Here is a 22,705-nt window from a genome sequence, read left to right on the forward strand (position 1 = left end):
ACTTCTCTGTGTCTGTGGTCACCAGCATGCTCCCTCCTCCTTCACGCACTCAAGCCACAAGCTCGCAAGCCATAGAGCCAACGCCATCTCCACGCATCCGGCCGAGTCCTCCCCAGTCACCTGCCTGCTCCTGCTTACCGTTATTCACCTGTTACCATAAAACCCACTACTTATTCACCACACCGCTGCCTGTGTCTGCGAGTCCAGCCCTAAAAATTGAGCCATAACACTTTACACCCAGAATCTACTTTCGTTTTTAATCTACCGCCTTTTACTTTACTTCCACTATTAACATACTACATAAGCTGATCTGACCATGTAAAAACATATTCTGTCCGATACTGCAAAGGATTTCTTGCAAAGAGGAAATTGCTCTGTGTTTAGTGTCCTCACATATTGACATATGTTACTACTTGAAACTTAATAATCCTGCTGCTCTGACATCATACCTTTAGATCACTATCTCAACTGTAGCTTTATCTCCAAAGGGGGAGTTTAGTGGTTTTGGAATGTCTTTCTTCAAAAAACTAAAACTACTCTTCCCCTCACCCCAAGCCCAGTTACTCAGCTTTAATTTACCATGGCGATGACAAGGCAATAAATACAGCCAATACATAATTGAATAGGTCCATAATGATGTGCTTTGGGTTACATTGTGCAAAAGTGGGAGAAAGGGATACTGTCATCTCAAGTCTGGATGTTTATTATTTAGGAAAGCTAAGAGTAATTATGAACTCAAAGGTTGCCTGATAGTGTGCACACCACACTAACGTCTGGGCCACACTGGGTGTGTGTGCTGCGTCGTGACAGCTGCGGAGCTGCTATGTGAGGCTTCTGCTATGACTACAGTATTTCTGTGATAAAAGTAGCCTATGTACTCAACTAAATATCAGGACTGTATGGTTATGAAACCTTCTTCTAGTCCTGCTATGGCAACATAAACCTTGTTTCAGCAGATTAATGGATTGAGTCAACAGAAACACTGGAGGGCTTTTACTTTGAAAAGATTACACAAAGTCCCGTAAATATTTATGTTTGTGACATATTAAACAGATAAACATTGAAACTGTGGTGAAAGTAAATGTTCTGCTGTGAACCTCATTTGCTAAGCACAGAAAATAGGCCAGACCTCCACTCTCTAAGAGAGCAGCGTTGCTCACATGCGCCTATGACCCACGTTTGACGCGGCCACACTTACTCCAACCTCATAAAATGAAAAGCTATTTCCTATTTATCTATTTCCTCTCGAAACAACCTCAGTTCTTTATATCACGATGTAGAAAACGTTCCTTTGACATGACTGCATCACTTCATTTATGCATTCATCTCCTGTTCTACCACATGTTCTTCTCTATATGTTCATGTTTCATCCCTTTGTGGCCACAGTTTGCTCTCCTGTAACGGCTTCTGCCAACAAACCAACAAAGTGGTTAGCAACAACACTTGCTCCATGGATTCATGCTGTTAATGGTGTTTTGTCATAGCTCCATCGTGTTTTAAGGTTTTACACCATTTGACTGCACTCTTATAATTGTATCATAGCATTGTACCCTCATATTGCAGTAATTTATCACAGTGGGCCCAACTTCTAATATTCACACATTGGCAATCTTTGGAAACATGCATTCACTGGAAATGTATTTCAAATTTCCACATTTGAATGCAGACTTGTGTGTGTGTGTGTGTGTGTGTCTGTGAGAGTGAGACAGACTCTGTGAGACTGAGAACCCACTCCACTGGAAATATGGTGCAGCAGAATTCAGCGAAATTCTCTGCTCCTTCAGATTTCTTTCTCTGCCAAATTCAAAATTTGCAAAGGAGTTTAAAGACTCCTGGCCCAGGCCGGCGAGCCCTTAGTGATCGCCATATGGAGTTATTACAGAGTCCATCTGTGTGTTAAAATTTAGTCAGGAGGAAGAGGAAAAGAAGCTGTGGTGCATAATGAAAACATTATTTGTTTTGATCGTGTACTATATTTAATGATTTAATTGGTTAGATGTAACCAATTCAAAATATATCTCCTCTGCCTATGTATAGTTGTATTATTGTTGCATTTTCAGTCTGTCTTTATTCCTTTTGTTGGTGTTTGTGTGTGTCTGTCTTTGTCTAGGCTTGTCCCACTTTAGTGACTGTCTGCCCCGACCGGGTGTGTTTCACCTGTGTCCTATTATTCCCGTCTCCCTCGTGTATGAAGTCTCTGTGCTCCCCAGTGGCCTCCGTCGGTTCTCCAGTATTACCTTGCGTTGCTGTTCTGTTCACCTGAGTTTCCTCGTGCTGGGGCTCCCTTGTGTTCCTCCGTGTCTTTGGAGCTGGATTCCCTGTTTGCACCTGTCTGCCTGTCTGCCAGCCGAATGCTCTGTAAGCCGGATTATTTCACATTAAATCATCCTCACTGCACCTGCCTGGTGTGTTCTGCTTCTGGGTCCTGAAATTTTAAACATACAGACATATATTTACAGGAGTTTAAAATTTGTCTAAATATTTCTGCTGGAAATGTTCTACCTGAACCTGACCCATCAAAACCAAACTTTGCATCTTACCTAATGTAACATTAGCAGGCTTCTCCCCTGTGCCTGGCTGCGATGCATGACAGCCAGCCTCCAAGAAGCTTCATAAAATACATCCAGGTTTTTCTGTAATTCCGCTCGTGCTGATTGAAATAAATGGCAAACTTAACACACTCGTGCTTTCAGAATCAAAGTCAGTTTATTGTCGCGTGACAGATGACATGACACAGGACTTTCATCAGTGCTGTCTGACACGGCCGGGCTTTCTTTGGTTCACTCGGTTATTAGACATAATGTCAAAAAGACACACGGGACCCACGGTAATAGAACGGAACCAGACTCAGACAAGTCAGACTGATACAACACGGATCCAAACCAGTAAAGGTCTCAGGTCGGGTCTCCGGTCCTATAGTTCAAGTGGATCCGTGAAGACCCTAATTTAAATATGATTATAAGGATTTTATTTTAAACCTGGTGGCCCAATGAGGATATAGTGGAGGTATAAGGTGAGCTGCTGATTCCAGCAATGTGCTTCTGTGTAGCTGAGTTACAGGATTGATGAGAGGATATGAAATTGATTTTAGATGCAAATTCTGGCAGTATGGGTATGGAGTTTAGTTTTAATGGAAATAAAGCTTATATAGTTAGTGGCAGTATATATCTCTATTTTTGTGGCAGTATATAAATCCTACATTTCAGCTGTTGATCAAGTCCTGGCTTGATAAATCAAAGCACCAGCGTTGCCCTGCTCTGATCTTAAAGTGCTGGTACTTTGAGTGGAAGAGCACTTAAACGGAAATCTGAACTCTGTCCTCCCAATTTACTCATCGCACCACATTGATCCAGTGAGCTTGAACAGTCACATGTCCTCCGAGGGTGACCTTGCTCACATTGACACATGCTCACAGTGAATGTGTGGGCACTGCTGGAGCCACAGCTTACTCCTCTGTCACCCAGGAAAAACTCTCTCCACGGACCCTTACACCAACACGGTGCTCCCACTGATGGGACACAGATGACCATTATATACTTTTTAATTGCCCTGATCTTAGGGACATGCTTCATTAAATGCAATTAGGTGCATCTTATTTCATGTATTTGATTTTATAGTAAAGCACTTTGAGCTCGGTTTATCTATAAAAGGTGATGTACAAATAAAATGTATTATTATTATTATTTTTCTTTTTATTAACAGCAATGCTATCACATAATGGTTCATACAAGTCAATTAATTAAATGCCCTGATTTTTTACCAGTTAACTAAAAAACTAGGACCTTTAAAAATTACATGTCCCACGTTAATTAACTCAATTTGGAAGTACGAATGAACAAGTAGCAAGGGGACCTAATGAAGAATACAGCTATTCATTCATATTCATGATGAAAAGTTGCATACTTGAGTTTTGCATTACATTAAAAAACAGTGGTTTTAAATACCTGCCAGGCAAATGTTAACAGCCTCAGTGTTTATACTAACAACTATTGCTTTCAAGTGAGGCAGTATCCAGTTTATTGGCCACTAAACAATACACAAGGCAGTTTGTGTTGTAAAATGTAAAACTAAATAAATCAATGAAATTGGATAATCATAGCAGCAGGGAGCAAGGACCTGCAGGATGTTCTATGTATTGTGAAGCAGCAGAGCAGGAATCAAGAATAACAGTTCAGCCACTGATTCCCTTTTCTTCTAAATTAGTTATGTTTCTTGAACTGATTTTTCACCCAGTGAACGTGCCTGTGTTTAAAGCAGTTTTATGGAGAACCAGTGTAATCATGAATGTTTCATTAACGGAGGGCGTTACACAATGCTCGAGTGCAAGTAGCGAAAGCAGCAAGTAAATTAAACAGTATTAGCAAGATGGTGGATCACAATGATTACCTGTTAGTATAGATACCAATTTGTCGGCAGATCACCGAAACATTATGCAAGCAATAACCCCATTCCATCTTCATTGTTACCGTACTGATCCTCTCCTTCCCAATTGTGGAATGTGAGACTCCCACTCCTGGGATGTCACATGGCTCTGAACCTATTTTTTCTTGGTCGAAATTGTTTATATATTAGTTTGTATTAGATAGATCTGTTGGATATATAATAGAAAAAAAATGTTTAAAACTAAAAAAGAACCTGTTCCATATTGGTAAAAAAGCGGTATCAATGGTGAAGTAAAATCAAGTATTGTCACAATATTGATTAAGTTAGTTTAAGTTAGCAAAGTTCCCCAGCGGGTATTGTCTCAAATATTCATCATTGGATACTAGTTTTAGAGGTCTCAAGGATGAGGACCACGGTAAAGTAAATGTGACCTGTATTCAGCTGAAAGAGGAGCAATGAGGGAAGGAAGTAGTAATTCAACCCAAAATTATGAGAATAATACAAATTACTTAAAAAATTCACCACATTAACGTGGTCACCCGATATGAGGGGTTCCAAATTAGCTGTAAAACAGATGTCAGTGCCATGTGACATGTTTCTGGTAAAAGTCTGAAGATTTGAGGGGAATTGTTGCCAGAGTTGACAGAAACTAGCAGCTCAACATGGCGTCATGACAACAGCCTGCTCTCTGTTGCCGAGGACTTAAAGTAACAAATTAAATTATATTAGTTTTTCGACATTTTCACAAATAATAGGATGAATGGAAAATGAACAAACAGCTTATTTAAACAGGGAACATGTAGTTTTTCTTTCGTGTTGCCTTTAAAGCGTTAGTATTTTCTGACACTGTGTTCTGCCTGGTGAAGTATTCACAGTGTGATGTCAAAAGCTTGTTCAGTACATTGGGATTTCTGCTCATGCACCCCCCCTTCATCTGCAAAACAATGCATCTGTTACCTTATTTCATGTCATGAGTGTGAATTCATATATATGTACACTACCTATGTATATATAAATATATGCATGTGTCATTCTTATAGGTATTCTGTACAAGTGAGTTGGCCGGGTTGCAGTGTTGATTAATTTACTTCTGCTGAAACAATCTAAATGTAAATTGGACCTCTCTATCTGTGTCTCCCAGACTATAATGAGAAGAGAATTTAAATGACCTGGTTGCTTTTCATCCATTTTGATGCAAAGTTGAAATTTACAGGGAGACGACTTCTGTGTAAACAAAAAGAAATTATGTATAGGAAGGTGGGAAAACCCCATGGGCTTTACTGGCCTGTACAATGTGAAGTTTTGTCAGAATGGTTGGATATTGGAAAGCACGTTGGTAAAGGTTTGAACCCCCATTGGATTCATTGGTTTTGTTGGTTTTTGATCTTTGTTTTGAGGCCGAATTACCATTAACTGCATATAAAATGTACTGATAAATTTCCAAATAATGAAATCCATTGTTTGGCTCTCTTCTAAAGTGGCTACATTGGCACAAGTCACTTTTATAACTATAACAAAGCATCGTAATGACTGAGCCTGTACCAGGGGGTTACTGGTAGAGATGAACCAAAAGAAAATCACCAGTAGAATCTGCAGCTCTTCTTGGCTTTAAGGACCTATTTTCATAGTGAGTCTCAGTTGATTGTTTAGCTGTCTGCCCCACAACGTGAGCGTCTTGGTTCACTGTCCCTGCTCTAATAGAGTTGTTATTTTTAGAAGGCGTTCGCTCAGCACCGAGCAGCAGACGGACAAAGTTAGACGCTGTCTTATCCACGTGAACTCAGTGGAACATTTAGCAGCTAAAGTTAGAGATGTGTGCGCAGGTCTGAGAAAAGTATAAGGGCTTGCTGGGGCAAACTACTGGTTTGAGATTTCAGTTTTTTCTCTAGGTTTGACTTTTACTCTGACTCTGACTTTTAGATTGACATTCATATTTAATAAATGCTTGTAATCGGTCAAATAAATGAATTATCCTGCTCACAGTGGTTGTGTGGTAGTGTGGTAGTGTTTGTTGTTATTTGAACAATATAATTTAGTGAAATGTTTTACGTGACATCTTACCCTCTCTTACATTCTGATCGCTCTGATTATTTATTTTATTACATATTAAACGGTTAGAAAGTGTTTGGTTCTGTGTTACATTTATAAGCATCTCCTATCCTTAAGAGTAGATTTTTGCTTCGGCATTCTTAGTGTGTTCTAATTGATTGCTGTTATGTTGCTCTGTTATATTTAGCCCGCTCCTGATTGATTGCTCATTTTTAAAATCAAAGCAAATTCCTCAACCAACGATTGATGATAATTACTCGTGCATATTTTGCCGATGAAATGATTGTTGCTCAGCTCTGAATTGAATTAAAGGATAATTGATTACTTATATGCTTGACTAGTTGAATTGATCAACGGGTTGTTAATTGGTTGTAATTATGAATACATTTAAAATCTGTATTGGGATTTTAATGGATGGTTCTTCATATTTTTACTATGAAGTTATATCATAGCTAACTTCCCAAGTTAGTGGTTTATCCTAGTGCATTTTATATCAAACCTTCAGGGGAAACTGTATTTAATTCAATTCAATTTGATTTAAGTTGCTGAATCACGAAACAAATTATCTCAGGGTACTTGACATTGTAAGGATGAGACCTTACATGTAAATACAATATTGTGGAGAAACCCAACAGTTCCCACAATGAGCACGTATCGGCAACTGTTGAGAGAAAAAGGATTATTTTAACGTGGCGAAATCTCAAGCAGAACCAGACACAGTGTGGGCATCATCTGCCTCAATGTTTGGGGTGAGAGGAGAGAAATGAAGGAGAGAGGTGGGTGGAAAGGCCCATGTTTCCACGCACAGTCATTCTCTCAATGGTGTGCAGTTTAAACATCTTGACAGCTCACCACCACGGATTTAGGCTACCCCTGTACATACTGTGCAAGATAATCGGATAATGCCTGAGCGACTGTTTCCCACTGTCACTAGCGTTTTAATGTCCAACCATTGCAGAATAATGCATCCAAGCTATTCTGGATCATCGGGTTTTTTTCGTCATCTTCTTCTTTAAACAGTAATGCTGTTGCTTCGTTATTTTGAATTAACAATGTATGAAATTACTCTGTGTGATGTGTGTGGGGTTGCGCAGTGATACGCCCAAGAATTATCACCCTATTCAGATGATAATTACCAAGATCAATGGAGCCTTTTAGTCATTTTTGTCAATAATTAGGTTTCCGGCCTTCACATATTAATCCCATCAACCCTGCTTCAAGCCGCAGAAAACAACAAACCCACACTACCTGCCCACCAGTTACTTATTAGTGTATCTAATTAGCGCCTAATTGATAGACATATTTAATAATTTAGCATCTAAAAAGCAAAGTATTTTTTCACAGAGTTGGAGGAGTCCAAAACATTGGTAAAACAAGAATGGATTTTGAACTTAAACTCATTAGATTGCCACAGGGTTAGGGGTTGCATTCCAATGTTGCTATGTGTCTTGGTGATGTGGAAGTCAATGACTGAACACTACCAAAAATGTTTAAAGGTTCAGTGTGTAGAATTTAGTGACATCTAGTGGTGAAGTGTCACGTTACAGCTGAATACCCCTCACCTCACTCTCCTCTTCCAAACATGAAAGAGAACCTGTGGAAGCCTTCAGTCGTCATACAAACTCAAAGGGTGTTTAGTTTGTCCAGTTTGGGCTACTGTAAAAAGCATGGCAGCCTCCATAGAGAGGACCTGCTCCTGATGTATAATATAAAGTATTTAAATGTAAAGGGCTCATTTTAGGGTAAAGAAAACAACAATTTGAACAATTTAGATGAATCACACATAGTGAAAACATCACTAGGATTATTCTCTATTTAATTTCTGTATATAGATCCCTTTCTCCCAAATCTTACACACTGAACCTTTAAATGCAGCTTTACATTACTTTAATTGTTTTGTTTTTATTTCCCATCAAAATGATATGCCGTGCCATTATGATGCAAGATATGCGTTGGACTGTATAAGAATATAACAATGCTTCCTGGATATACTGACATACATTATTGTTTCCTGAATTAACCTCGTAACAAAACTAGTTTAGTTTAAATCAATCCAGTATGTGCATCACTAAGATCATCAAAAAAAAAAATGGAACCACCTCAGATTTTCAAGAAAAACTTTTCAGTCGGAAACCATCAGCAACAGCATCACTGTGCTTTTGTTAGAGGATGTGATGGAGTCAGCATGGGGCAGAGGATCTACTCAGCTCTGACTGAAACTCATTTGGATTTACTTTCCGTTTCAGCATTCTCCATCTGACTCAAGACACTTGACCTTGTTCCCTCTATTCATCCTCTTCACATTTGACATTTCACCTTGTGTTCTGTCTCCACCTTCTATTTTTCTTTGATCAAACTGCGTCACTGTCCCCCCCCCCCGCTGGGTGTGTGTGCACGTGTGTGACCAGACACACATTACATGGACTAACTGGTCCCAAAATTAGTTTCCCTCAAGTTTAGTTCATCCAACTAAGCTACTTGTCTTCATTGGGGATGATTTAGGGTAAAATATGTGCAGTGAGCGAGGTTATGATTCCACTTGTAAACCTCTTGTCAAATATGCAAATATACATTGCCTGTATGACAAGAGGATTGCAAGACTGATTTTATGACTTGTAATAAAAATAAATAAGAGAGAATCAGGTCAACAGTAAGTGTGTAATCACTTTAAAAAAGTGTACACAAAGACATTTTGTGTCTCGTCATTTTCATCAGTGACATCAGCATATCCTTAAAAATAGAGACTCTTTAATGGGCTCATTACTGCCTCCAGGGGGGGAGTGGCTGTTAACTTGTGTTTTGTACCCTAAAGGCACCAAGGGGGACAGCTAGCTCATGCCACAGTCAAAAAAACAACTACAGCAAGGTATTCATAGGTGAGACTGATTACTTTACAAAGGGGTTTTCAAGTGTTTTTGTTTTTCTGAGCTAAGACTTCCAGGGTGAAGACTGAATGCTCCATTTTGGAAAATACAGGTCTGGTTAGTACTCTCTTTTGCTTTTAAAAAGCTGCACAGAGCTTTTTCCGCTTGTACCATCCAGAAATATATCCCAGTGGATAAAAAAAAGTCTCAAGCAGGTCTACATGTTAGTACCCCCCAAAATAGTACAGAGCATCCTGCTGAATTCTTTTGAGCAGAGTATTGGCCTCACTGCTCCTGTAGTGCATTGAGTTTGCTCACATCTAGCAGGTTTAATGCATGTTGTACATCTATTGAATTAACAATAACAGCTGTGGGATATCCAAGGCTCTGTTCAAGGTCCATTACGTGTCGATTCTTCCAATAAGCAATATCTGCTGTAAATTCCATGGTAAAATATTATATTTACTCTGATGGCAACCACACTTGTATTTCATGAAACCACTGGGAACAGGGATTTTAATTAATCTTAATCAAACTGGATGGAATTTTGAGTTTCGGGGGATCATTTTCACTCAGGTATTAATACATTTACTGAGTCTTTTTGGCAGCTGGATGATGTATGGGTGGCAAAGTAAACTTCATCGTAACATAGCAACGTGTCATCCAGTGCAACAGTGCCAGCACGTGACAAAGAGGAATAAGACACATCACGCTTCACATACAGCCATGCATGCACCAATTAATGGGATTTAGTAATTGTTCCAGCTAAATTAAACTAAACTACTGAAATATCTTCGTGTGAGGCTTTCAAAATTGTAGCATTAAAATATCTACAGGCATAATGTTATGCATATATATATATATATTGTTTTGTGATGTTCTCATATAGTTCAAAATAGCAAGGGTCTATACAGTCTACTCGCCCAACATTTGGATGTGCCTGCAAAAACACCGTGTATTTTCTTTTCCCACATTTGAAAAACTTGAATATTTTAATTGCAATCACAGGTACAGGGACCCAGTTTCCCAACACGGATCCGTGACACTACTTCTACACCACACCCCAGTGTCATTTCAGTTTTGTATTTAAACTTTGAGAAAACTTCTTCTCACAACTACTGCTGTCGTTTTTAAATGCATTGATGAGAGGCTTCCTGCTTCGACTGGGGACTTCTGACTCTGGTTTTCTGATAAATTGCAGCTCCTATTTGCTCCTCTCTCTGTTGGAAGAGACTATGAATTCACTTCATTAAAATTCCACCAGGCAAGATGACACCTTTTATTTAAGGTCTCCCATCCTCCCCTCTCTCTCTCTCTCTCTCTCTCTCTCTCTCTCTCTCTCTCTCTCTCTCTCTCTCTCTCTCTCTCTCTTTATTTCTCCCTTGCCCCTTTTCTCTGCTCTTTTTACACAGGGGAGATTGATTTGAATTTGCCGGCACAATGTCACAGCATCTGTTTGTGAAATGAGGTCAAGGAGCTCAAGTTGTTTTACAGGATCAATATGAGAGGATGTAATGTAATAAAGGCAAAATGCTGGACCTTGCTAATACTCAAAGGGCTTAAAACATTTTCTTATGGAAATATTAGTCGAGATATCATGCTGATATAACCAAGGTCTTTTAATCATTTGCCTCTTTTGTCAATGTGAAGCCTCATTTCAACCGCTCGCTTTTATTCAGTGAATATGAGGGCAGGACATAAAATAAATAAAAAATTGCTTTCATAAAAATGTGGCTCAGATAAAACAACAAAGTACGTCAGTGGAAATGCACTGAGTGAACGTTACTGTATTAAATTCTCTAAGGGGGGATGGGGAGTAGTTAAAAAATGTATAGGCTGGTAATAATGATGTGTGATAAAATTATAAAAATCCAGAAGATCTTTACGCTTCAGTCCCTTTGCAACTGTGCACCTGACTCATACTTGATAATCACAAGTATATGAGCAATATTAAGTCCCATACTGTACAAAGGGTGGCACAGTAGAGTAAAGCAGCGGAAGATTAAAACATGTATAAACAACATAGAGTCCACAGCGGCTGCAGCCAGCAAACACACAACAGGCTCCATCTCTGGGAAAGGCAACACTGTTGATGGCCTCCGCTGTAACGATCAGATGTTTGTTGAGTGTCAGTCCTCCATCTTCTGTTTGTTCATTCTCAAGTCAAACTGTAGCCAGTTCACTCACTCAGCTGTCAGTTGTTGATTGAAACAGATATGCCCAGCTAAGCATCAGTCAGAATGTGGCAGATCCACTTATTACTGACGTCATGAGGCTTTCAACCCCCACTTGACTTGTGGGTCACAGTCACATGCAGTTGCATATATACAGTTGACAGTTTGATCAGCGATCTGGGCTGGGACCTATATTTGTTTACCCTATAAAGGCTATTGAGCCTGCAAGACAATTTGATCTGGTTAACAAGACACTTCATAAATACAAAAAAAAAATATTTTAAATTATGATGCCAGAAAAAATGTTGATTGAGTTCATGCTGTTGGAAAAAAGTGCTTCCCATTGTATGAATGTGTGTGTGAATGGGTGTATGGCAATAAACTGTGCTGTAAATCGCTTTGAGTGGTCATCAAGACTAGAAAAGTGGCATATAAATACAGACCATTCACCATTTAGAACTGAATGCTGTGTTTTCGGAATGGCATCTTATTCATTCCAGTTAAAATGGCTTATTCAGCTCATATGTCAAAATATTTGCCCCGGCTTCCTCAGGCTGTGCTGATGGAGCATGTACATTAAAGTCCTGCTCTTGCTGAACCCACTCACTTCCTGCTGACTCACCAATGGGAATGACATGACTTTTCACAGACAGATCATTTCAGGTTAGTGTATTTGTGAGACTCTTTGGTCCAGTGTGTGGCATGCGACCTGAGATTTCAACTGTGACCACGACAACACAATCACCTCATAAACAAGTATTGTCTATGGGGGCTGAGCTCCTGCAGTTCATGCTCACAACCATGGAGTCAAACCTGCATCTCTTAAAGTAAATGTATATTGCTAAAATGTCAAACCAGTCATGTAAATGTTTTTTATAATAAATGTTGAATCACATTTTACATCACAAACACATCGGTAGACAGGGTTTCTTAAAGGTCCAGTGTGTAAGATTTAGGTGAAAGGGATCAATTGGCAGAAATTGAATATAAAATAATCCTGGTGATGTTTAAACTAGTGTGTTTCATCTAAATTGTACAAATTGTTGTCGTTTTACCCTAGAATGGGCCCTTTTTATTTAAATACTTTATATTTACATCTGGTGTGGGTCCTCTCTACGGAGGCCGCCATGTTTTTTACAGTAGCCCAGACTGGACAAACTAAACTCCCTTTGAGTTTTTATGACACCTGAAGTCTACCACAGGTTCTCTTTCATGTTTGGAAGGGGAGGGTTAGGTGAGGGGTATTCAGCTGCAACATGCACCTTCACCACTAGATGTCACAAAATTCTACACACTGAACCTTTAATTATCTTAAACTCAGCCCAACTGAATGATATTCGAGGGCTGCTTGAGTTGCTAATAGAGAAGGCAAACCTGCTTTGCTTCCATGAGAGCTCTTGTTGATAGTAGGCCCCCAACCAGTCCAACCGGAAAAAGGCAGAAAATTATAATTTCCACCTGCTGTCATGTTACCATCACTGCTGCTCAGAGCTGGTGCTGCAGAATCATTTGACCTGGGAATGGTTGCTGATGATGCCTTTTCCCACTGAAGATCAAAACCAGTGGGTGTTATACTGTTTTTGAATTTTCATATCCCATTACTCGAGTTTGGCTGCAGGATACCTCACGGCACTCGCTCAAGCAATGCAAGTAAACGCAACCCCATAATATTCGTCCATTCTCCTCACTCCACCACTGTCATTGTGTGTGGGTCCACAAGACCATCTGAAGGTGCACACAAATCAGGGAATTTAACCATCTTCTCAAGAGGCTGAACCTGGATGAGAGAGGGGTTAGCTTAGTTCCAACACACCTTTAGTGTATTTTTTTTTGTCCAGTGTGAAATGGGCTCACGATACACAAGTATGATTCCTCATTAAGGCATTTACCACAATTTCCATAGCATTTGTAATGTTGCAAAGACGCGGGTGGGTCTTTTGTTTTTGTTCGTGCTTTTCAGGTCTCTCCTCCTGGTGCCATATAGAGGCAATTAGAGCAAGAATTTTGACACTGGCCTCAGTATATAGTTCTTAGAGCTGCTGCTGTGCGGTTATTCTGTGTTTAATAGGTGTGCAAACCCAGAAATGATGGGGTAAAAAAATCGATGCAACCAAATACATAATGAGAAATTAAATCAGGATTTATTAAAGTTTAAAAAACTTAATGCTTTTAAAAGTCTTACACTTTTAGGAAACATTGACCTCTCATCAATCTTCCATTTGTCCAAACTACTTTAGCAGTCTGTCTTTTTTAGGTTGCTAAGAGAGAAGTTTCTATCTTCAGTTTGCCATGGAGTTCAGGTCTGTGGGCTTGGACTGCGATCATGAAATAATTGCCTGAGGATATGATGTGAATAGAAAGACGCCGCCTTGTACTTTGCCTCATATTTAACCACACTAGAGATGGGCTAGAAAATATCTCGGGGGGCACTGTCTGATCTTCACGAGCCACAAGACCCAAAGTCGACTTACACTAAGTCCTGCTAGCAGCCCCTAGAGGGTGCAACAAGCATTACACCCCGCAATACTATGTTGGGTAGAGTGAATAAAATGCTGATTGTGTTTGTAGAGTTAAAAATGTAAATTGTGTCCTGAGGCTGGGGCACAAAATACCTTGCGTGCAAATTTGATAGTTTAACATGCTGATGGAACAAGAGGAAAGCAGACCGAGGACTCTGGGTACATGAATAAATGTGCTCAGCAATTTCACATCAGATTTCTCATTAGTTTGGATGATTCTTGCTCAGACTATTAAAAGGTGTGTGTGTGTGTGTGTTTCATCAAACTTGGTGGGACTTGGTAGCGTATCTCTTAACGAGACTTTTGGTAGAACTGGAAGGTCAAAGGTGAAGATCAACAAAAAATGTGGTCCAAAAGACATATTTTCCAAAATATCTTTCCATAATAGGGAGACAACCTGAAGTGTATATTGATCATAACATTAATAACGTTACATTACTGTCATTAATTATCATATGACATAGATGCCATATGATAAGTGATGTCATGAAGGTATCTCTGCTTCTTATAGGGACTATCATGTGGTAGGAATTATTGGCTCCAGATTTCCCCTGGCCCTTAAAGGATAAGTGATATAGATGATGGACGGATGGAATGACATCATCGTGGCATCACTATTAAGTCAGAAAATGACACCATAGTGTGGCCTAACTTATTCAACTAATTAAGATTAGAGACACAGTCTACAGCTTATTTATATCAACCTACACTTCGATTCCAAATCCTCAATAGATCCTTGTAGGAATGCAAAGACAAATAGTGGATATCATCTCTCAATGCCTTCTGAAAAGACCCAAATATTAGTTTTTTTGTTTGTTTTCCCTAACATGCAGTCTAATCACACAGATACGGATCAGTGAGGTCAGAAAAGAATCAGATGAATCTCTTTAGTTAGTCACTGCTATGCTTCACGTCAAGTCAGATTTAGGCACAAAATGAATTGGTTATGGTTTTGAGATACTTAGCTTGGAGCTAAGGGAAGCTTTGTATTCAGGGGGCATTCACAGGCTTGGTTAAAATAAACTGAATGTCAATAGAAAATGGGAGAGAAACCCATACTTCAACAAACAGGAATCTTTTTCGACTCACAAATGACTTTACAGAGTGTGATAAGTAGAACATCTGTGAGATCGTGGATGGTTATAAGTTCCATACAACACTGCAAAGAACCTGCATGGTTCTGGACAGATGCACGAGGAAAAACAAAGACGGAGAGACTGATAAGCAATTAAATAAATTCATGCTTTGGGTTCGTTTTGAATAGAAACAGCAACGGCTACTGTTTGATATATGCTCATCTTCAAATGTTAAAGAAACAGATGGAAAGCCTCGGTGTCAATTGCCAACAATAAAAGTATGTTCGATGAGACTGCATCAAGTTATTGGGGATTTCCGGTCTAGCACTTATTTCCATTCATAACAAGAAACAAATATTCACATCTAATGAGCATTTGAGGCAGCAGAAATATGAGTCACTCAGTAATCCTTCCACAGTGATTGTGCTCAGGCTCCTTCACATACAGCTTCTCACCAGTGCTTCAACCGGCCGAGCATTTGTTCCCTTCATCCTCCGCTAATCCAGCCATGCACTTTTGCATCCATTCATCTCTTAATCTATCTCGTCCAAGTCTTCCCAGTGTTCTCCCCGCTGGCACTGGTGTCAGGAAGAGTTAACAGTATTCCCTTTGAATGCCACTCGGTTCCATCTTGTGCAGCAGCCATTGAAGATTATGAGGGCCCTCATTAAAAGATGATGTAAGAGCACTGGAAGGCCAGCGTCTGAGTTAACTCCCTCTATATGTCTCTGTCTTTCCTTAAGACACTCACTCAATCACATTTCCCATCCTTCCTTCTTTTCATGCTTCCTATAGTTTGAAACAAGAGCATGCCGATGGCACATGGACAGTGTTGTATTTTCATTAAGTCTAATATGGCTGTGATGGTTATTTCATAGGCAGGATGAATTGCTGCACTGTGGGTTACTGCAGGCACTAGATCAATTTGCAAGTCAGACATTACTGTCATGCTGAATTGGTTTGTTAGCACATTTTAATCAACATTTCAAACTGTAACTGTCGGTCTCTGCTGAATTTCATATAATTCAAACGGAGATGACTCGTAACACAAAATGAGAATTCAGGACAAAGAGAATTGTCGGCAGCCGACCTTGAAAACGGACCTAATCAAGCAGTAATATCCACATTGTTCTGTTTATCCAGTCCACATACTGCCGTGCTGAACTACAGGTTGTTGTGTTCATTTGTCTGCATGTGGCTCGCGTATCTCTGGAACCATTTCATCTTATCTACTTCACACTTGCCATGTGCGTTGTCCGGGGCCCAAGGAAGTGCAGTGTTGAATTTGGACAGACAATATGTTCGATACGAATAAACTTTGACTAAACAGACGACCAGCGCTCTGTGGCAGCGGCGGCTGGGACTCATCGTGTCTCCAGCTCGTGGTGCGCACTGAGTCGACCTTCCCAGAACTTTGAATACTCTTAGTGCAGCAGCGGTGGCACGGCGTCAGGGTTCTGCTGAACTGTACTTTTACAGTAAGAAGGTGGCATCCAGCAGTACCACAGGCCAAGCAAACAGCCCATTCCAAAGTCACTGTAAAGATTCTTTTATGAGGATGCCATCAGTTTTGCTTTGATTCCTTTTGGTCTGTATTTATAGTTTTCTGCCTCCACCTCGGCCATTACATCCCATCCTAACCCATATCTTCTGTCAGTGGAAGTTGTCTGTCAATCTGAAGAGACATTTTCACAGCAGACATTTGAACTTGTCTTAGCAGGGAAGCGCAGGTGAAACACATTTCATTAACAATGGATGTGTTCCATCAGTTGTTGCACTAAGTCGTAGCAGCGAGCCACAATTCACATTACAGGAGCCCTACATCAATTTCAGTTGTTAATATATTTGTTATCAAATACACCTGTGCTTTTCCTGCTATAACATGCCCAGTGTCTACTGCAGATAAAGGTCACTCGAGAATATTGGATGTGTTAAGAAGAAATGGCTGCTGCACGTCAATGATGGGATAACATTTTTTTTCAGTATCACTTTGTTGGATTGGAGGTTCTTTGATTATGTCTATTCTGTTGCCCCGAGCCTGATTGCAGCCGTAGATGGAAACACAGGATTGACTCTGGTCGCCAGTAGGCACAGATCTTAGATTAGTTAACAACACCTGCACATAAATATCTGTGCTGACCCACTATCTTAAAAACATGGGGAAAATTCAGCTATAAATGTGAAGGGATATTATGCCAGTCAATGACTTATTTAAAGAGCATAACAGGTAAAGCAGGCTACCTCCCTAAGCTTTGGCCGGCATGAACTCCGGGAATTGTCAGTATAACTGCGTCCAGACTTCCTCCAGAGTTTGCCTTTTTACAGATAAAGAATGCAGCCACGAGATTCTCCAGCATGGCGAAGCATGTAGGAGGCAGGACATAAAATTTGAAGGCAACCTGTCATCAAGCATTATCACCAAAAGCTCTCGAATCTCTTTTATTTCTTTTTGTATTGATATCTTTGTCTTGTACGTGTATGGTACCTCTTTTAGATGTTTGTCTTCTTTTTGTTGTTTTTCGTTTTCTTTTCTACGCACCCACTTGCTCAGGGTTGAATCCTCTGGATAATCTCCTGCTGTGTTCTCACATGGGCTCACTCCGATATATATCTTGAGTTGTTATAGGTCGCTGGCAGAATGTGTGCAGCAACTGACTGAGACGTTTACGTACTCACATACAGACTGTCCGGGAAATTTCCAATATTGATGAATAACAATGAAAATAATAATCTATATTTATAAAGCAATTAGATAAATCTCCATTAAAAAAAATGCTTTCCACAACTTCCAGAAAAGCAGATGATTAAAACAATTTCTCGATTAATAAATGACACCAATTACGTGTTGCATGGAGGCAGTCAATTCAAATCAAGGAAAAGTTATGCAATTAAAGTATGTTTTTAAGAAAAGATGGAGAAGAGGTTATGGAGTCTGCTGACCTGATTTCCATCAGGCAGCTTCTTCAAATAGCTTCAGGGCTCTGACTGCAAATGCTCTGTCACCTCCAGTTTTCAGCCTCGCCTCAGGAACAACTAAAAAAGCCTCTTCCCCCGGATCTCAAGATACAAAACAGATTTATATGCATTAAAGAGGTCAGGCAGGGAGCACGGCCACGAAGAGCTTTAAAAGTCAATAGTAAGATCTCAAAATGAATTCTCAGAGATACTGGGAGTGTAAGGAGGCTAAACTGGGCGAAATGTCGTCACTTATCTTGGGTCTTGTTAAAAGCCTGGCAGCTGAGCTCTGTACAGTCTGGAGCCTTTCAATAGATTTTTTGATTGAGACAAGCGAAGGGACTGTTGCAACAGTCGAGGCATGAGAAGATAAAAGTATGTAAAAATGGTCCCTGTATCTCTAAAAGATAACAAGGACTGCAGTGAGTCTTTGCATCAGGAATAATATGTTTCAACAGAGAAGCCCCGAATGGCAGAATTGGTTTTGCATTTACAGAGAAAAGAAAATATTTTAATTCTAATACTAGGGGTATTTTGCTTTTGGATTCTGCTGTCTAACAGAAGCCTGATAACTTATTTCCTTTCCACTCTGCTCGCTTGGACGCGTACATTGCAATTTACAGCTATGAATACCATGGTTTATCCTAGTCTACTTTCTTTGTGTAGGCTTGGCCCTGACTTTAAGCAAAGCAATCTTATTCAATATAGACGCGCAGACAGTTAGCAGGCAGGGACGGGAGTGGGCTAATAAAACGACGTCAAGAGACGTTGTTCATCAAAATGTTACAGCACAAGGAATGAGAATGGGGCCAGACATTGCTAATGCTATTTCACATTTATAATATATGCATTCATGGTCAGAAACAAGATTTTTTTTAGTTTTCGAAAAGCCTTTACATCCAGGGTAAAAACAAGTTTATGGCCACGGTTATGGGTTAGTCACAAATTTAGTGATGTTTAAAAAACAGCAGCATTGACTTGTCAACAAGTGAATCACCACAAAGACCAATTATCCTACTTTAAAGAAGTGCAGATAAATATTTCGAGAGTTCAACTACTGAAAGTTTTTGGAGGGCAATAATTGTAGCAAATATGGTGGATACAGAAACCCCAACCTCTTGAAAAGAGTAAAACAATTCCAGAATAGGTTAGAATTGGCAATACAAGCAGACTGCAGCCAATCCTGTGGACTAAAGAGTCTGCTGAAATGACTGCTATTGCAGAGAACGGGTGCCACAAACATTTTGTATTGGAAAGATGGTTAAAACAAGATAAGGTGGACTCGGAATGTTCAAGAATTGTTCTCTTGTGGATTCTTCTCGAGGAGATGGCAGTCAACTGGAGCACTTTCAGAATGAGTCGAGATGAATGAGACCTCCAGAACTTGTCCCTATCACTTTTGGGCCGTGATCAGCGCACATGGTATGACAGCACATGGTTCCATGGCTCCCACAGAAATGGTAATGCTCCATTGGTGCCGGGCTTACACCCACCCATGCTGGCCATGGAGGAGTGGTGGCAGAGTCTGAGACCAAGGCCTGTGATTTGTGGGAGGGGGACGGAGCAAAGGATGACTGACACTGACACAAAGTTACAGATTAACTTTTCCGTCTCCTGGATTTATTTTCCAGCTGGTGGATGTTACCCCCCAGTCATAAGTAGGCCAGATTACAGTTTATACACACTGGCATGTTGTTGTATTAACCAGGCTGCACGACTAAATAATCCCAATAATCTCTTACTATATATTTATATACAGTGGAAGCCCCTTGTAGTGATCATGGATATAGTGATCAACTGTTTATATGTATATCAAAAAGCTTGGGACAGACTCTTCCCAATAAAATAAATAATTTAGTTATAGTGATCAGAAATTCATTTTTATTTTAGAAAATTATCAATAATTTTGTGATGATTAGTGTTGATATTGTGGCGTCATTTCAAACTAATCAATATTAAACTGTAGCGGGTGAGAGACGTTCAGCTGAGTCTGTGTGTGTATCTGAGAAAGAGAGAGAGAGAAGTGAGCAGCGGAATGAGTGTGCATGTGTGTGTGCATGTGTGTGTGTGCGATTTTAACTTTCCCTCAAGTTCCGGGACTATCAAACAGAAGCTACGCAATTTGTTTGTAGCAATCAACCGCTTATAGTGATCATTTTGGTTTCCACTGTATATTCATACAAGAGGGTGTGTAACTGAACCAGACAACAGCAGTTGGAATCTAATCCTAATGAATGTCCTCGTTGTTTTGACAACTGCCTGACGAGGTAAAAGTGGTAAGTAAAGCCGACATGTTTGGACTATAACTTGTTGTGACAGATCAAGGCAGGCTGCCCGGCAAGAAGTGCCTTTGGTACAGAAGTTCCTGTCAGTGGACCCTTAAGCAACAGGTGACATTCGCAGCACATTGAAAAGACCCCCTCCAGGCCTGAAACTTGGAGCAGCCACTGAGGCTACAGGCTGGGTAGTGACTGACCCCAAAGGATCAGACAGACAAGGACGAGACATTTGGGCAGGAAAGACAATAGTCACATGAGAAGTCATGCTCCTTGTGGGTAACTACATGCAATATCTGATTTGGGGTAACAGTGGATACAGGCTGTTTCTCCCCATTGTAATAATAAAAACCCTGGTGTTAATGACACTGTTTCGATATGAATATGAATGTCGGGCTTACGGACACTCGGATGACATCACAGGAGAAGTATGGAGGCATTTTGTTGTTTTTAAAAATTTTAAATGAAGTGGTCGCCAGTAACTTCAATTGTTTTGGATTTGGCTGCAACACTGTTTACCCCTGAAACTCCGAAAGTGTTTTGTGGACTTCGAGACTTCACCCACCCCTCCATCGGCATAGTGGTGAGTAGATAATGACTTTGACTACATATATACTAATGCAACTGATCATGTTATCATATGTATTCATGTGTAACACAACTATATATAACTGCCTGTGATGTTTGTGTGCATGGCCCAAATGTCATCACTGAAGTCCAAGTACTTTATGTTTCTGAGGCGAGTATTTTGTTTTCTCAAGATTTCGGTTCTGTAAGCTTCCAAACAGGTGACCTTTTTAAGATTCATTTGCTGTCACAGTGGATACGAATCTTGAATTCAAAAAGGGGTCTGTTTGCTTGTGACTAAAACTGACGTCTAAAAAGTAGAAATGTGGGAGCATATGGAAATAAAGGAACACAATGGAATTCACCTGAAGGTCTAATAACCACAACATGTTGGATGTAGTCCTGACTCTTTGTCTCCTCTTAAGCTGTGTGACATTTTGCTTCAGCCTGAACTCAAAAGAAATACATTGCACCGAACTGCAGTGAACAACAAACTTAATTGCTGTGGTATGTTTATCTTTATGCAGAGGGATGAATATACATGTGACTATTAAAGCATCTAAATAACACCATGGTAAAATGGTTTGCAATTAACAACGTGAGGACAGATTGTTAACTTAATTATATTTGTGACATACTGATTATGTTTCTAAAAAAATAACTTAAAACCTAACTCTCATATGTGTGTACCTGTGTTACATAAAGTCACATTTTCCACAGAATTAATTCCAATAAATTTGGCAATGGCCTTTTTTTATTCCGGTCAATTTTGTATTTAAATAACTTGCTGTAATAACTGTTACTTGCCTTTGCTGTACTTGCGTAAGATGCTGATTTCTACACTGCTCACATCCTACCAGGCTAAACAAAATGGATTCAACATACATTTTGATTTGTGATTATATTAATAGGATATTCTAAGCTTTTAATTTTGTTCGTGCCAAAATTAGATAACCCCACCCTTCAAAATTCAACATGCATATTCTAAAACTAGACGTTCACAACAATATACAATACAATATTAAATTAGCCTTCATGATTTTTACTTCATTGGTTCTGTACCCTGACTGTATTGTTGAGAATGCTGTTATATTTTTGGATAGAAAAAGAATTAGACCTACTGCAAATTTGTCTACTTGATTGACAGAAAACCGAATATAGAATACGGTCTGCTGAAAAACAGAATCCAGACTTTGAAAGTCAAATATCACAGATGGAACTCTCATATTTGTCTTGAGTCTGTCGTCTTGAGTCAACATAACACAAAGCTAATCATTTGTACACAGTACATTCTTCTAAGAAACGACAGAGTTCATGTGCTTCTGTGAATATTCATAATGTAAAATCACTAAAACCATTGTTTCTGGTTTAAATAAAAATGTTGCTGATTATCACTTGAAATCTCTGCAGTAGGCAGTGTTGCATGACTGTGCAGTAGCAGTGTGAGTTGATAACTCAGCTAAAACGAATAAGAGAAAAGAGCTGAGGAGGCTATTGGCCTGTGGCTACATTGTCCTCTGTCTGTGAACTGAACAAAATAGCACCTGATTCGATCCTTCTTATTCATAACGCTGCAGACAAACCATGATGCTAACATCAAAGGTGTATTATTCCTTTTTTGCCTGCGCGTGGTAGCTGCCTGTGCCGCACTGCCTCTCAGCTCCCTTTGTGTATCCCCTGTTGTACTGTTTTGTTACTGGGGAATACATTACATATTCACATTTCTGCAGCAAGAGAATCCTTTGAATATTAGCAAGGCATGGAGCTGTCTGACTTGATCAAATATTGCCCTGCAGTCATTTCTTTATACAAGCCGGGGTTTTATTTCTGATTCACTCGACG

This window comes from Hippoglossus stenolepis, chromosome 19, assembly GCF_022539355.2.
Source record: "Hippoglossus stenolepis isolate QCI-W04-F060 chromosome 19, HSTE1.2, whole genome shotgun sequence".
Taxonomy (NCBI): domain Eukaryota; kingdom Metazoa; phylum Chordata; class Actinopteri; order Pleuronectiformes; family Pleuronectidae; genus Hippoglossus; species Hippoglossus stenolepis.